Here is a 17,706-nt window from a genome sequence, read left to right as displayed (position 1 = left end):
GGTACTGCTATAATTTTTGTTTTCAATCAAAATGTTCATTAAAATCTTTTCACTCTCACAAGCTTCCTTGTCATCTGCCTTACTCTTCCAAATGGCATAGAATTGAACAGACCCGGGAGGGTCCCATGGTGATAGAAAAACAAGAAATAACGAGGTCACCTGGTGACATAAAAACAGAGCTAGGACTCGAATTCAGGTCTCTAGTCTCCTAGCTCAGAGGTTGATGAACTTTGACCCTTGGACCAATTCAGCCCACTGCCTACCTAGTTTTATAAATAAATGTATATGAGGACATTAAATTACATATTATTATATGGTTTCTTTCAAGCTACAATACCAGAGTTGAGTAGTTGCAACAGAGACAGTCCCAAATACAAAATGTTTACTCTCTGGCCCTTTACATTTTCTGCTCTCCCCCAGGCCTAACTCTCCCATCATCTGTAGCCCCAATACAATCTGTCATTCGGACTGCACAAGAACCCAGAAAAGTGGGGAGCTGTTGTTTAATAGGTACAGAGTTTCAGTTTTGCAAGATGAAAAGAGTTCTGTGGATGGATGGTGGTGATGGTAGACAACAATGTGAATGTACTTAATGCCACTGAACTGTACACTTAAAAATGATTAAGATGGTAAATTTTATGTTATGTGTATTTCAGCACAATTAAAATTAAAAAGAAACAGAAAAAAAGAGAACCCAGAAAAGCATGTCATGTTTCCCACTTTCTAGATGAGAAAATTAAGGCACAGGAGGTTAAGTGACTTGCCCAAGATTACGCAGCTGGTTAAGAGGCAGAGGCAAGACTCAAATCCACATCTCCTGACTGTGTGTCTATGTATTTTTTCTACCCAGACTCTGCTGCCCTGGGCTCCATCATGCCTGTCCTTGGTTTAACTCCTAAATAGCTGTCCATTCAGGCAACGGCCTCCCTCAATTGATGTGCAGCTTTCTGTAGAGTGTGAGTAGTCTAGGTATATATCTTTATGTTCTTCTTGTTGCCTTCAACACAAACAAACATAGCTCTGGTACATGATAAGTTACAAGAATCCAGGAACAGGACATAAATTTTGATAATGTAGGTGTGTTTTTTGTTTTTTGTTTTTTTTATAAACTGTAATTTATTGAAGTGGAAATGTAAACCTTTCAAATGCAGAGGACTGGAAAGATTTGTAGCATACCCCGCGGGAACTCAGTCTCGGCTGGTTTGAGAAATACTCCAGAAGGTTTGGCACACCCAGTTGTAGCCATTCTAAGCAACAGCATTTTGTCTGATATTCCAGTGGGGCCCTATGATTCAGATAACTGTCTAACAAATATATCAATGATAAAAGAAAAGAATTATGAAAATTGTACACGTTTCATCGGAAGTATGTGTGTAGGTGAGTAATATCAAGAATCACTCTTATACTCAAAAACTTTTGTTGTCCCATCATAATTCATCTGTAGCCAGTTTTTACATTTAACCATTTAAATAATATATTCAAATTATCTTATGATGAACAATGAGTTCTCGATTTTATACACTTTTGGGTTAAAATTGGCAAACTAAACTATCATACCACACATGTCTTACCATGTGAATTTGCTCAAAGTGGTCCATACCCCGTTCAATGAGACAAGTCTGCTGTTGGTTCCATCCCGCCTCTGCTCCCCAGGGCTCAGGCCTGTCTTTAGTTTCATTCCTAAATACCCACCCATTCCTCATGTCTTTCTCTGTGTCTTAAGCGATCTTAGGTGTATGTCTCCCATGTTATCTTATTGCTTCCAACCCAAACAAAAAGACAGCTCTGGTACAAGATAAATTACAAGAGTCCAGGACCACACTTGGACATTGCAGCAATATCAAATTCTTACCATCTTTTCTAAATGCTTTCTCTAAATCTCTGTGTTTCTCACATTGCCGACCAGTAGCCAACAGTCCGCAGACCAGCACCAACCCTCACTTTGGGAGGCATTCGTGGAGATCCTCCTTCTTTATTTTCCAAGGTATGCTGGTTTCCTCTTGTGTGCTCCATGCTGTGTTCTCTCCCATTCTCTCAGTACTGGCCCTGATTCCTTCCTTATTTCTAGGTGTGAAGCAGAACTGAGCTCTCATCAGAATATTGTTAAGGAGGTTTTGATTTCTCTGATAAGCTCTGCCTACCAAAAATACTAAGTCCCTAACTTTACCAACTTTACCTACTTTCCCAAGAGTGGCAGCACCATACTAGACTTTCTTCTATTCTGAGCACTCCGCCTACGTTTGGGTGGTATCTGCCACTTAGCCAAGGCACAGGGAGGGGCTGTTTAACATCTATGTGACAGGAAGCATCACTTCCTCATTGGCATCCAAGCCGAAAATAGATTTCCCCACTGGGCAGACACACGATAGCCATGACACTACCTGTATCCTGTCATTGCCCTGGAAACGCCTTCTCCCCACCCCTCACTCTGCCCCCAACTGGAGCCCCATTTGATTGACTGCATCCCTACTTGATCACATCATACTGAATATTAAGTAGCAAGAATATTCATTGACTGACAGTTAGCCTGCCTGAATCCCCATCAATTCAAACCTCCCTTAAAGCTACTAAGATTAGGTCCACAGGCTTTCTCTTAACTAGAATAGATGGGTACATATTTTAAACTACACCAACCCCATCTGAAGTGTTAATTGCTGATATACACTGTGAAGTAGCATTTTTAAATGGGTAACGTTTTAGCCTTTACTCCTGGTTAGTGTTTAGACTTTGATGACTAAATTTCTCTAGAAGATAAATTATTTTAAGAACAGTTTGGGACTAGAACAGGCTTCTGTTCAAATAAAAGTTTGTCACCATCATACACTTTGCTTCCACACCCTTTCATCTCCTCCTTTTAGCTCCTTGACTTGTTTATTCTTCTTCATTTCACAGGCGAGAGGTGCCAGCATTGAGGAAGGCAGTGAGGTGCTGGGGAAGGGAAAGGAGCCTCTGACCTCGGGGTAAATACAGAGCAGGTAAAAGCTATTTTAAACACTTAGAAAGAAAACGTCCATTTTTAGTTACAGGGAATTAGAGGAAAAGATTAAAAGTACAAACTTTTTAAAATGAAAGACATACTTTATTAAATTAAAATCTTGGACAAATGCCATAAATATACTGTAGTTTGAGGAAAGGTTCTGTTTCCTCCATCTATCAAAGTCCCATATCCCAGGACAACTGAGACTCACAGCTTTCCAAACAACTTACCTTCTTAAATCATGACATTCTGTGACAACTCTGGGCCATCACCGGGATTCAGGGTATTCCAAAGATCGGCTTCCTTCTTCCTGGCCTCTCTCCTTTGTGTTGATTCTAGCAGTTGATGTTTAAAGATCAGGACGACAAGAAATAATGCCATTTTCCTCCGCTGCTTTAAACTAAGAATTGTTGAAATCACACATGACTGTCACTCACAGCCCCAATATGCAACTGACACTTTTTACAAAGTTATTTTTTCTTTCAAAACAAGGGTGACAATTCCTGCATAAAATAAATCCTTCATCAACTGGGAAACACAATCACTAGAATTTTTTGGCACACTACATTTGGGAGAAAGAGGTGACTGAGAAGAAAAGAGTCGAATGTTGAGCACATTTGTTTAAAGCAACTTTCCAAGCTGTATCCCAGACTCAGGCAGGCCCCATGCAATTTCTTTCTCATTCTGCATCTGTGGTTTCAGTCAGTGTTGATCAATGTTTATAGTGTTGGCCCTCGGGCACACTAAGACCCTAACCGTCAAAGGAAGAATAAATACTGTTTGATGCACTGTCCTTCCCAAAGGAAGAAATTAGAGCAGAACACTTCAGGAAGATTTGCAACATTAGCTGAAACCTTCATTTTAACCAACTGATTAAAGAAATTAGAATCCAGACTCCTCAATTCATGTTTAAACTATTACCTCATCTGTAAAGTGAGAACATTCCATTAGAAAGTTTATGAATTTATTTAGCAAAGACTTATTAAGTGCCTAATCTGTGCCAAATGCCTTTAGGATTCTGGAAATAGAGCCATGAACAAAGTCCCTGCACTCAGATGAATTACAGTTAGCAGGAGAGATGGAGATAAAACAAATAATTACATAAATCATTTATAATTGTAATTGTGGTAGGCGTTACAAAGAGCTAGTAGCAAGATGTTATGAGAAAGTATGGGGACAGAGAAACCCAATCTAGGATTCCTAAATCCCAGCGATGAGAGCATGTGCAAAGGTACTGAGGTGGAGTGGAGCCCACTCCTTCACAGAAAATGAAAGTAGGAAAACAGAGCTGAAATAGTATAAATAAGTAACCAGGGATGAGGCCAGAGACCAAGCAGTGATGATCAGAAAGGTCAGAACGATGAGTTTATACTTTATCCAAATAGCAATGGGAAATTGTGGCTAAGAAACCTATTTGTCCCACAATATCTGTTCAAGCCTTCTTATTTCAGCAACAGACCCCCAAAATCTAGCCAGACGCACAGCTGCCCAAAATAAAGACTACATTTCCTAGGCTCCCATGTGACTGAATTCTGGCCAATGAGGTGTAAGCAGAAGTGGTAGAAGCAACTTCTGGGAAGTAAGTTGTCTTTAAAGAAGAGGGTGTAGTCTTCCCTTTTCTCTCAGGTGGGAATGCTGATGTGATGGCAGAAGTTTGAATAGCCATCTGGGACCATGAAGGTGGAAGCCACACACTGAGGATAGCAATGCTGCAAGGTGAAAAAGCCCAGACGCCTGCCACCTGAGGGGTCACGCTAGCCATGGATGGACACCCCTGGGCTTCTACTATGTCAGACAAAAGTACACTGAATAACACACCTATCCAAGCTGCTCTGATTTAGACTTCCTGCCAGTCTCTGCTGAGCCTATTCTTAATTGACATAGAACTTGTTTCTTAAAGATGGAATTTGTGATTGACATGTACACACTACTATATTTAAAATAGATAACCATAAAGGACCTACTGTATAGCACAGGGAACGCTGCTCAATATCCTTTAATAACCTAAGTGGGAAAAGAATTTGAAAAAGACTAAATAAATAAATAAATTAATTAATATTTTTAAAAATTAAAAACAAGAAAGGTCTTTCTTTCATTGTGGGATTATGAGCTCGTAAGTTCACAAATTTCTATGACTTTTATGAGGAACCTGAATATTTAGTATAAGAAACAAAACTGTAAAAAAACTTTTGTTTGCTTATTCATTCATTGTTTTATTCATTCACTTAATCATTTTGGTCCCTGCTATGTACAAAGTACTGGTCTTAGGTGTTGTAGAGGAAAAAAATCACAAATAATTTGATGCCTACCCTAAAAGGATTTATAATTTGGAAATACAGGAAGTGGTCACTGGTAAGATGTAGATGACCAAAGAAGAGAGTTAAGGAAAAGCTGATGTTAAGAACATGGACAATTCATAGAGATAAGAAAACCATCACACCCTGAGTGTAAGAGCACTTATAAAGCTATCATCACATAGCTTAAGCTCGTGTAATGCCTCCACTCCAATTCAGAAACTATCTAAACAAATACTCTAAGGCACGAAGTCTCAGAACAGCAGGAAACTTTAGAGGAACCCAGTGTTTGTCCAATGCAATAATTAATAGGATTCTACTGACCTCAGCAGACCACTCAGGCAAAGTAAACAGGCAAAAAACCATTTCCTCCTTTGAAACCAGGGATTAACAAAGAAAACTCAGCCCAACACTGGGCTTCAAACACCTGTTGACAAAATCTGTTTTGTCATTGTCATGGCCCAAAGCTAGTCCCCAATCATATCATAGTTGCTGAGATCTTAAGAGTTAATGCTGTGGATTTACAAGAGAGAAACCCGATCCCGTGTTTAGAAATAGGGTTGAAGAGCCATATGCCTCAGCAAACAGCCCTTTTGGACCAGTTATGAGCCCGCACCAGCTGAAGGAGGAAGATGGCGTGTTATGGAATCTTGGGTGAACGGGCAATAGAGGGAGGGAAGGACTATTTCTGAGCACCTCTGTGCCAGGAATTGTGTAAAGCACTTTATATAGAAGCTTGTTTAATGTTTATACCAGCTCTGTGGGATAGGAATGTTATCTCCTTTTACAGGTAAGGAAACTGAGGCTGAAGAAGATCTGATTTACCCAGGACATGCAACCAGGGCACAACCAGACTGCAATCCAGATGTATTCTGTCCATTAAGTCAGGCTCCATGAAGCTCTCTGGGAGATGGTGTCTTCAGCTGTAAGTTGGAAGTCAGGGCTGTTAGCAGAGAACCTCCAGGGGCATTTTCCTTGTAAAAGGCAAGCTATAGTTCTCCACCTAAAGCCAATAAGACCGTTTCTAAACCTCAGGGATGCCTTCCAGTCCCAGTAATAGCAATCTTCCCTTTGTACTAAATTGATAAATTTAGCATAATAAACCAACTGTCTCTACAGCTATTATTCATCCTAAGACTTGAAAACATCTTAAGATATATGGAAACTGGCACTTTCAAACTTTTATGAGGAAAAAAAACAAAATGAGAAAAATTTGACAACATCAACATTTAAAAATTTGGATTCCAGGTAGCTATTTGCTGCTGGGTTATTTCTCTCTTGGGTAAAAGTCTGGAGGTAGGCATTTAAGCTAGTGTAACAGCTGTTTCATGAAGTCTTCAAGCACACAGGATTCTCCCAGGCCAGGGCCCTGTCATCCCCATGATGTGGCCCTTGTCTTTGTGGTCTGAGATATGTGCTAGAGCTCCAGACACAACATCTGCATAAACCACATTTTTATTTTTAAACCTATGTAACTGCTGAGGGTTGGCACTCACGTGGTGAAATACATGCTCTTACACACTGCTGCGGGGGGGGCTGGTTGTATATTGGTAGAACCTTTCTGGAGGAAAATTTGGTAATTTGTATTATGAATAGTAAATATATACAATCTTTCACCCAGCATTTCCATTTCTATGGGTATATTTATCCCTCTCTCCCCTTGAATCTGGCTGGCCCTGTGACTTGCTTTGACTAACAGAAAGAAGCACAAGTAATAGACTGGGACATCCAAGCTTGGACCTTAAGAGATTTAATGGATAGTTTCCATTTCTCCCTCTTGGGAGTCAGCCAATGTGCTGTAAAGAAGCCCAGGTTTCTGAGGAATGATAAGAGGCCACGTGGAGAGGGGCCTCGGAGGAGGAGACACTTGTCTTTTTTTTTCCCTTTCCTTTTTCTTTTTAAAATTGAAGTATAGTTGATTTACAATGTTGTGTTAACTTCAGGTGTACAGCAGAGTGGTTCAGTTATACATATCTATTTAATCTTTATTTTAAGATTCTTTTCCATTATAGGTTATTACATGATATTGAGTAGAGTCCCCTGTGCCATACAGTAGGTCCTTGTTGGTTATCCATTTTATATACAGCAGTGTGGATATGTTAATGCCACCCTCCTAATTTAAGGAGAGACTGTCTTTGATGATACAGTCTCAGCCAAGCACTCAGCCAAATGCAGCCACATGTGTGACTCCAGTTACAGCACGTGGACCAGAACTTCCCAGCTGAGCCCAGTCAACCCACAGACTCGTGAGAAATAGATCACTGTTGTTGTTTCAAGCCACTAAGCTTCTTTTGAGGTGGTTTGTCATGCAGCAACAGAACTGAAACCATATCTTAAAGAAATAATGAGAGATATCAACAGATATTTATGTACAAGGATGTTCACATAAGTAACAGTGAAACGTTAGAATTCATCTAAATGCCTGTGTTGGTCTTCTGTTTTTTTCTTTGGCTACTCAGAATCCATTCCTACTTTTATTTCATAAGAGAACACAGAATTTCCTTTATGAAAACCTTCTTCCTCATTTTCAGTCAGTGTGATTCCAGTGAGGTTTTTCCCCACACCAGGAGTGGACATATGACTCAGACCCGTCACCAGATCCCCCTGGGATTGGTTGAGGGATGGGACATGACTCATACAATATGGTCACAATCAGTGGATCCCAGACTTGTACAGGAGCTGCAGGAAAGAGTTCTTTCTTTCTTTTGAGACTGTTGACAGAATGATTGAAGACAAGAGTTCCTAACAGGCTGGGAATTAAATGAACTCCCCATGAGGTAGAGCTGAAAGATGGAGCAAACCAGTTCTAGATAACATTTTTGAATCCCAAGGCCAAGCTATACACTAGACTTTCTGGGTATAGGAACCAGTAAAAGTCAGTGGGTATCTTCCATAAATAATTTTTATAAAAGTTCCCATACGGATAAAAGTCACAGCAAACTTGTAGATGTCTTTTCAAGTACTGTGGTGGGTATCAACTGTTTTGATCTGCCCACTTCCATTCCCTCAACTTCTTGTAACAGATCCCATTTTTCTTTGGGGAATTGCCTTTCTCTATTCCATATGGTTTTGGTGGGGCTACAAATCGGAGTATTCTGTTACTCTGGCCACGGTAATCAGTCCAGGAGGAGAGCCTCTGATCGAAGCAGAGCTAATCAGATTCCTTGCATGTGGTTTTATACACGGATCATGGGAAAGAGAAGATCTTTCTTTGCCTGAAGGTAGTTCCCTGAGACACAGGAACCTGGACTTCCCTGAAGGCAGACTACCACTTCCCTACCACCAGCAGGGAGCCCCCTTAGGGACAGAAAAATAAAATCAGTGAGAATGAGACCACTGCACAGAGAGAGAGCGAGAGAGAGAGCAAACTAATGACATCACTCAAGTCACTGGATTCAGCCCTGCCCAAAGCAATAGCCACCCCTGGACTTCCCAGTTATATAATAAATTCCCTATTGGAATTGGGTTTCTGTCTCTAGTCATGGAAAGACTTACTGTGTTAGTACACTGTCCAGCTTGTTTTTACATCTGATATCAGAACCAGATTTCTGACTGGAGGGCTGGCTGCTCCAGTGTTCTAGTTAGTGTTAAAAGAGAAGTGCCCCCTCCCCCGCCCCATGCTCACATACGTGCAGTCAGCACAATTCACACAGTCCCTAAACACCTAGTGGCTGTTGAACTAAACTGGTTCCCTGGTTTCCTAGCAACCAAGCTCCCTTTCCCCTTCTTCACACACTAACACCCTTTGTGACATCTCCTTTTCAAGACTGCCCTTAATGTGTGTGTTTGGGAGGTTAAAAAGGAGAACGCAAGAAAATACACACATATATTTCACCCCAAAACTCGAGACCTGAGACCACATGTGAGGTGGTCTAGCTTACAGATTCAGCACATTCACTGGCAGACTAAAAATAGCAAGAGATTTTTGCCTTGCTGTTTATTTCTTGCTTGCTTATACCTAATTACTTTTGTAAAATTAATAGTACCTATTTTAATCAGCTTGGAAGGTCGTAAGTGGAATAGACTGGGTGGCTTTAGCAACAGAAATTTATTTCTCACAGTTCTGTAGTCTGGAAGACTGAGATCAGGGGAACAGCATGGTCAGGTTCTGGTGAGAACTCTCTTCCTGGCTTGCAGATGGCCACCTTCTCACTGTGTCCTCACATGGCCTTTCCAATGTGCATGTGTGAAGAGAGACAGACAGAGAGAGAGAGAGAGATCTTCCTCTTCTTATAAGGCCACCAATCTCATCATGAGGGCCCCACCCTCATGACTTAATCTAACCCTAATTACTTCTCAAAGGCCCCGTCTCCAAATACCATCACATTGGGGGTTAGGACTTCAAGATGTGAATTTTTGGAGGATGCGAACATTCTGTCCATAATAGGATCTGAATATTATTAAAGTATTTTTCATATTTGTAATTCACACAATATTCATAACAGCCACATAATAGGACAGGCTACATTTATATCACATTTTACATAATCAAGGAGTCATTAAGGGACTTGTCCAGAGTCACACAGTCAGAAGACCAGAACACAGTAATCCTCTCGCTGGTGGACTAATTTCATTGTCTTCTGAATTTAGACGCTTTTAATAATTTTCTCAGTGATATGCAATGTCATCCTAGGCACAGTGATGCTAGGACTGCACAGTGTTTATGCCACTTTTATTTGGCAGTGCCCAAGGCCCTTTCCCCGTGTCTCAGGTTCCACACCAGATTATATTGAAATTCGTTAATAAAGAGGTAAATATTGGGATTTCCATGGTGGCGCAGTGATTAAGAATCCTCCTGCCAATGCAGGGGACATGGGTTCGATCCCTGGTACGGGAAGATCCCACATGCCGCGGAACAACTAAGCCCGTGCGCCACAACTACTGAGCCCGAGTGATGCAACTACTGAAGCCCACGCGCCTAGAGCCCATGCTCTGCAACAAGAGACGCCACCGCAATGAAGAGTAGCCCCCGTTTACCGCAACTAGAGAAAGCCTGTGCACAGCAACGAAGACCTAACGCAGCCAAAAAAATTTTTTAAATAAAATAAATTAAAAAATAACAAAATCTCCAAACAAATAAAAATAAAGAGGTAAATATTGCAATAAGCATGGCTGCATAGGGCGCACAGCTTTACAAGAGAGCAGCAGACTGCAATGTCAAAACTAATGTTATTCCCATTCTGTGACGTCGGCTGGACTGGCACTTCTGTCCATCCAAAGGCTCCCCTGGAATCTGAGTCACCCTTGACCCCAGACAGTCTCCCTCACCCACCACGTCAATCCATCACCAAGAGTCCACCTTCACAGCAGGACTGGTATCTACCCCGTCCCTCCATCTGCACCGTCACCAGTTCCTGCCATGGCGTCCTAGCTGGGTTCTCTACTTCTTCCCCTCTTGCTAGGGTTGCCAAATAACATGCTGAACACCCAGTTAAAGTTGGGTGAACAGATAAGCGATGATTTCAGCTAAACAAAGAACGATTCTTTTAAGCATAAGTATGTCCCATATGATATTTGGGACATGCTTATTTGTTGCTAATTTGAATTTCAAATTCAACTTTTTCAAATTCAAATTCAATTCAATTGAATTTCAAATTCAATAAAAATTCCTGTATTTTTATTTGTTAATTCTGGCAACCCTACCTCTTATCTCCCACCACTCCTGTGGCTGGCAGAGTAAGCTTTTGAAAACGCTAATCTGATCTGTCATTCCCCTGCCTAAACTCTTCAATATTGTGCCATTGCTCTTAAGAAAAAACCCAACATCTTAACATTAAGTCCTGCAGGATCTTGTCCCTGAAGGTAAATAGTTTGGGTTCTGAAACCAAATTGCTTGGGGGCTTGTTTTTAGTGTCGCACTCAAAGGAGCCTTCCTAGTATCCAGATCCTAATTGAGTCATCCTCCTATATCCCTCGTTGATCCTTTACTTTCCTATTATAGCCTTTGTGTGTATGTGAGAGGGGGGAATCACTTATGCCACATGCCTCAGGTTTCCAAGTAAGGGGACCGCCACTAGAGTAGCACACCCGACCTCCTGCCCCACCCCTAGCAGAGGAGCAGCGACTCCTCTGATTGGTGGGTTTGGGAGAAGGAACACCTGCTTGGCCAGACCCTCCACCTGCAGAGGTTGCTGGTCTGGACATCTTCTACACCAGCAAGGTAGGCTTGATGGGACAGGCTTAGCCCCTGTGGCCTGAGGTTTTCAGGAGGAGGGGTGATAAATCCAATTCAGGACATTAACAAGCCCAGCTGGCCATACCCCAGCCATACCCTTCACAGCAATGAAGATGATACTTTTATCTGCATCTCCTTCTGTGCCTCTTCAGTTTCTAAATCAAGGGGAGAGGCGGGTAGTGATGGCGGGGGTCGGTGGGGGGGAAGTGTGTTAATTGTTAGCCTTCCAAATCTTCAATAGCATTCATTACAATTTGTATTTATATGTTTAGGTTTATTTATGGCTATTTAATGTGTAGGGGCCATGGCTGTTTTATTCACTGTTGTATCCCCATGCTTTACTACAATGCTAGGCACGGATTTCTATCTTTTCAATCTTGTCAATATCAGGACGACTGAATAAATAAACGGGACCTTGTTGCCTACACAGTGCTGCCACCCACATCACTCTGAGCATAATTAAGCCCAGGCCTGGGATGGTAATTGAGTGCTACCTCTGATCCCTTGGTGGCAGCTCTTGGACGCTCTGTGTTGTGAAGTGCCCTGAGGCCGTGCCCAAGCTCATCGTAAAATTGCACCATGGTTGATTAGTGATGTCTGGCCACACTTGCCGGTGTCATTAGTGTAGGATGGCTGGCATAGGTTTGTCCACCTTGGCTTAGAAATATCTGGTGCTATGACGTCCCCTCCAGATACACTCACTCGCAGCAAAGCTAATCTGGGTGGGACTGAGCTACTCTTCTCTTACGGATACAGGTTTGGCTATTTGGTTCCCTCCTGCTGGGCTCATCCTACAGCTGAGCAGTCCTGCAAGTACAGCCATAGTCTACTTGCTCCTGACTTCCTCCTCTTTCTTACTGAGTCCAGTGGAGGCCAGCAGGCAGTGCCCCCAGGAATCATGAGAGGGTTTCATGGCCCATAAACCTCGCTGCAGTGGGAGGAAACAGGGTGCACACTGGCTTCAGTTGAGGCAAATTGCAAACAGGATCTCTCATGAGACAATTAACTGTAATCCAAAGACCTTCTTTTTTTAACACTTGGATTTCTAAGGGAAGCCTCCTTGGTGTGACCTTGATCTTGAAGTTGGGGCTCTTCTGGCTAATATGGTCTGCTTCCATCAATTCAGGCCAGGCTACTTGCTTTTGTTTCTGAGATTTTTATTTGTGTGTGTGTTTGTGCCTGGTCTTTAGGGAAGTGTGAACTTCACTGGCTGCGGTCCCAAGGACACATATGTATGTAGCTCCCACCTGTGACGGTCACGCCATCCTCCATCACCTCTCAGCCAGTCTCTGCTCTCACACAACTTTCCCCCAGGCTCTCTAGGGTCCTTACCGTCATCCTCACCACATGTCTCCTCTTTCTGTCTTTCCCAACCCTGGTTATCACCCGTTCCAGCTGAGGGATCTTCTCCCAGCCCAGTGTTTCTCAACCATGGCTGCACATCAGCATCACTTGGGGAGCTTTTAGATGCTAAACCTAATGCCCAGGTGGCACCCAGACCAACTAGATTAGGATCCCTGGGGATGCAGCCTGCGGCTCAGTATTTTTTAAATCTCCCCAGGTGATTCCAACGTACAGGCAAAGATGAGAACCCAGCCCTAGTGTGGACATTCACCAATCACCATTCAGGGATTCAAACTATATAACTGCATGTTAAAAGCAACCTCCATCCTACTGGCCTTCATTAGACATGGGTGGGAGGAACCTCAGAGGTATCCACCATTTATAGAACAGCATTTATTGAAGATGCTCCCCAGCAAGGGAAAAAAATATTCTGTTGTCAAATTTGGAAAATACTTCATCCTATATATTCCTTCAGAATTACAACACAAATGAACTCCAGAGGTTCTGATAAATGCAGCAGGGAGAAAAGAGACAGCAGGAATCTATTTAACTTGACCTTAGGTTTCCCAAATTTATTTAAGGACAACTATTAACACTTCTAGGAACCCACTTGCAAAACACTTAGTCCAGCTCTTTCATTTGACCAAGGCATGGAGGGGTTAAATGATTCCAATACCCGAATACTTACACAGACCACTCTGGGATGAATATTTGTATTACCAAGGATTGGATTCAATTTTCCTTTAAATATCTCCCATCGCAGGAAGCATTGCCTCCCCACCTGCATTTCTGCATTTCTTCACCTAAGACAAGGTAATTAAGATTCAAAGGTCCTAAAGGTCCTAAGGTGACAGCGTTAGGAACCACTGCTGTTTGAATATTAATCTGGTATATAAATACTTTAAATATTCAAATTTATTAATTCAACAAATACATATTGAATGCCTTTCACTGGGGAGTAGCTCCTACATGCATTTAACAGGAGTTAGTACAGCTATGGAGTAACAACAGTAATAACAGCTAAACCTTCCATAGCACTTATCATGGGCCGACCACTCACAGGCTTTACCTGTATTAACTCGTTTAACTCTCATCACAACCTCGCTAAGGTGGGGGCCGCTATTATCCCCATTTCACAGCTGAGAAACTGAGCCACAGAGAGATTATATACAATAATTTGCCCAAGGTCATAGAACTAACTAGTCAGTGACGGAGCAGGCCTTCAAACCCAGGCAGTCTGGTTCCAGAGGTCAGGCTCCTGACCATTTCTCTAGACCATATACTTCATCGTGTGTGGATGATTATTTAAATAGTGAGTACATTTCTACCCACCAGTTTATTTAATGAGCTTGGTGTGAGGGTTTCCCTGTGCCTCTCACAGTAAAAGTATCTTGCTGCACTGAACGTGATCTATTACTTAAAGATCCTACTCTTGAAACACTACAGACCCTAATGCAAGCTAGCTAGTTCATCTGCTGAAACAGTGATCTCTTCCAATGTTGGGGTAAAAATGACAGTGTGGGCTTCTAAAGAGATGGCATGTTGGCCTCCAACCTAGCAAAATCCCAAGGAAGTGTTCAAGGGCACTTTTAACTATATGCAATTTCCACCTTAAATCCTGGCTTTAGAACTGAATTCCTATTTGAGATGTGTGTAGTGCTGAGTATTGGATGTAGAAACCCGTCGTTATCCCGGTTCACTTACACACTTAGTGATTCCCTTCTTCCCTGCTGACACCACCCTGGTTTTTGTTCAGGGCAGCAATGTAGCCAGTCATCACTGGTCTCTGACAATCAAGACAATTCTCTTCCTCCCCTCCCAGCCTCCCTCCGCAGCAAGGCTGCGTGAGGTAGTTCTAGCCAATGAGCTGTGAAGGAAAGTCTTCTGGAGGAATTCTGGAAGAGCCAAGACTTTCCTAATAAGGGGAGAGAGGACAGACACAGCCTGAGCCATACCTTCCCTTTCTTTCTCCCTTGAATGCAGATATGATGGCTGGAGTAGTGGTACCCATGAGGGAAAGTAACAGAGGCACCATCCCTTATATCACGGAGCTGTGAACCAATGTCAGCAACTGCCCTCTACTGAACTTCTTATGTGAAAAACACAAACCTCAAATTCTTCACATTTCTGTGGTCATATTTCCTTTTATTTGTAGCCAAAAACATTCCTTTACTGATACACCTGCTCCGATGGAGCTCATCATTCAGTTGAGCAGATAGACATTAATTATGTAGCATATAGCTATACAGAGAGAGCTCTAGCTATATATCTGTTATAATTATATTAAGTTTACAAACTGAAGTGTGCAAGATATGTCTCTCCATAATCTTCATAATTCACTTTAACTTTTTATTAAAAGGTCTTCTTTTGCCAGGCAGTGGAAACTTAGTTTCATCAATTCAAGTAGGTCTCCTGCTTTTCCCTGCAGTTGTTTCTAAGGGAAATGGAGGGAGGGTAGGTCATACTGGGGTCAAGATATTGGTGAATATGGGCATCTAATCTCAGCCTTCATCTTTCCACGCTAGTTTCCATGGAGACATATTTATCCCGTCTGGGCCTCACATTCCTGACTACAGGCTCCTCTGCGCTCAGTTGTCAGTAACCTCCAGGAACTTCTTAGGTACATAGGGACCACCTGCAGTTCTCATGGCATACGGGGCCTCGGGAAACTGTGGAGCTGCCTAAATCTTCTACTTCTCTGCTCCACTTGGGGCTGTGCTATCCAGTGCAGTAGCCAGTGACTGCATGGGGTTATTTAAATTTAAATTAACTAAAATTTTTTCAAAATTAAAAATTCAGTTCCTCAGTCACACTAGCCATATTTCAAGTGCTCAAGAGCCACGGTGGCTAGTGGCTACCATATTAGACAGGACAGACATAGAACATTTCCATCACGCTGTAGACAAATAGGACTGTGCACTGCTCCCAGGCCCTGCCAGGGTTTTGTGAGGCCCAAAGAGCTCGAGATCTTGCCCCAGGCCAAGTTTCCAAAGGGAGACTCTGCTCCCTCCCTTGCCCCAGGCCTTGGTTTAGGAGGAAATGGGCACAAGCCTGGTCTAAGGGGCCCACCTGGACCATCACTCTCCTCCTTTCTCTCCTCACCCATGTGCTGCTAACCTGGGCAATCCCAGCTCGTTCTGAAGGTGGGAGGCCTTGCTGGTCCTCATCACGTATTCTTCCAAACCTATTGCCTTTGCCAGGCTCTTCCAGACAGGACCTAAACTTTTAAATCTCAAAATCAAGAAAAAAAAAAAAAAGATACAAATAAACTTATTTACAAAACAGAAATAGGCTCACAGACATAGAAAACAAATTTATGGTTACCAAAGGGGAAAGGGGTGGGGAGGGATAAATTAGAAGTTTGGAATTAACAGAAACACACTACTATATATAAAATAGATAAACAACAAGGACCTACTGTATAGCACAGGGAACTGTATTCAATATTTTGTAACAACCTATGAGGGAAAAGAAGCTGAAAAAGAATAAATATATATATATATATATGATATATATAATATGTGTATGTATAACTGAATCACTGTGTTGTACACCTGAAATAACACAACACTGTAAATCAACTATACTTCAATTTTAAAAAGGAAGAAAATAAATAAATAAACAAACAAACAAATAAATAAATAAATCTCAAAATCCAGGAAAAGACTCCTTTTCTTCAGAGGTCCGCTCTCCCTGAGGCAGAAAGTCCACATGAGTAGTTCCAAATGTTACCCCACCACATAATCACACAAACACTATAGAATTCCCAACTGAATGAGTGCCAGGTCAATGGTTCAATGGGAAAATATGACACGGGGATCTGACCCAGTTTTGAGGGAGGGGTTCAGAGAAGGCTGTCTGCTCTCCCTTTGAAATACATGTAGAATCTGATTACTTCACTGCACCCCCAGCACCTCAGCCCCACCCACCTCCACCTCTCACCTGTGCATGTCCTGTTGGCTCCCCACTGGCTCCCAGCTTCTACTCTTGTCTGTGCTCCACACAGAAGCCACGGGAATCCTTCAAAGGCAGAAGTCAAATCATGTGACTTGTCTGCCAAACACCTGCAGCAGCTCCCCTTATCCCCTGGGGGAACAGAGTCCTTACCCTGGCCTGCCAGGCCCTCATGATCTGTAGCCCCTTCCCCGTCACCTTGAGGACCTCATCTCCCTCACTCTCCTGGCCGCTCACCCGGCTCCAGCCACCCAGCCCTCCTTGCTCATCCTTGAACAAACCAAGGGCACTCCCGCTTTCAGGGCCTTTGCACCTGCTGTTCATGCCCTCACTTCCTTCCGGTCTCTGCTCTGATGTCCCCCAGCAGAGAAACCTTCCCTGCCCACCAGTCTAAAGTAACAATCCCATCCCCACCTTGGCTTCTCCCTCCTTACCGTGCTTTAGTTTTCTTCTTCTTAGCACATCTAGCCTTGTGACATATTGCATATTTTCACACATGTTCATTTTATGCTTCCCCCAACTAGGATATCCACTCATTAAGAAGGAACATTTTCTCTTCGCCCAGAAGATTGCCTGGCACATTAGTAAGTGACATACACAGGAAGGAAGTGACGTTTGGGTTGAGAACTAAAGGGTGAGCAGGAAGATGAGAGTTGGGGGTGGGGGCACTGTTTCAGGAAGAAGGCAACACTTGTGTAAAGGCCTTGAGGTGGAGGAACGTGGATGAATTAAGAGAAGGTTGTGGCTGGAGTACAGAGTGATTAGGACCACAGAGCGCCGTGAAGGGTGGCAGGAGGCAGCGACTAGGTCATAAGGACCTCCCAGGTCATGGCTAAGAGCAAGGTGAGGCCAGTAAAGGATATTAAGGTAGACAGGTGTTATACGCAGATCTGCTTGTTGAAGGCTCCTTCTGAACGTGCAGGGGAAGGGGCAAGATTCCATAATATCCTAGCGAAAGAAGA

General features: G+C 42.7%; 1 long non-coding RNA gene across 3 annotated transcripts in view; it reads left to right on the top strand.

Moving 5' to 3' along the window:
- Positions 1-10,306, top strand: part of LOC309629128 — a 29,090-nt gene extending 18,784 nt beyond the window's left edge. For 2 of the 3 annotated variants that reach the window (XR_014244865.1, XR_014244867.1), the window contains one exon: positions 851-10,306. This is a non-coding gene — a long non-coding RNA (uncharacterized lncRNA). The remainder of the gene's footprint in view (positions 1-850) is intronic. The other variant, XR_014244866.1, reaches the window with a different exon arrangement.
- Positions 10,307-17,706: the final 7,400 nt, after the last annotated feature.

Source organism: Balaenoptera borealis (genome assembly GCF_965194805.1).
Source record: "Balaenoptera borealis genome assembly, chromosome: 5".
NCBI lineage: Eukaryota > Metazoa > Chordata > Mammalia > Artiodactyla > Balaenopteridae > Balaenoptera > Balaenoptera borealis.
Note: the sequence above shows the minus strand (reverse complement) of the source record. Positions and strands in the feature narration are given on the sequence as shown.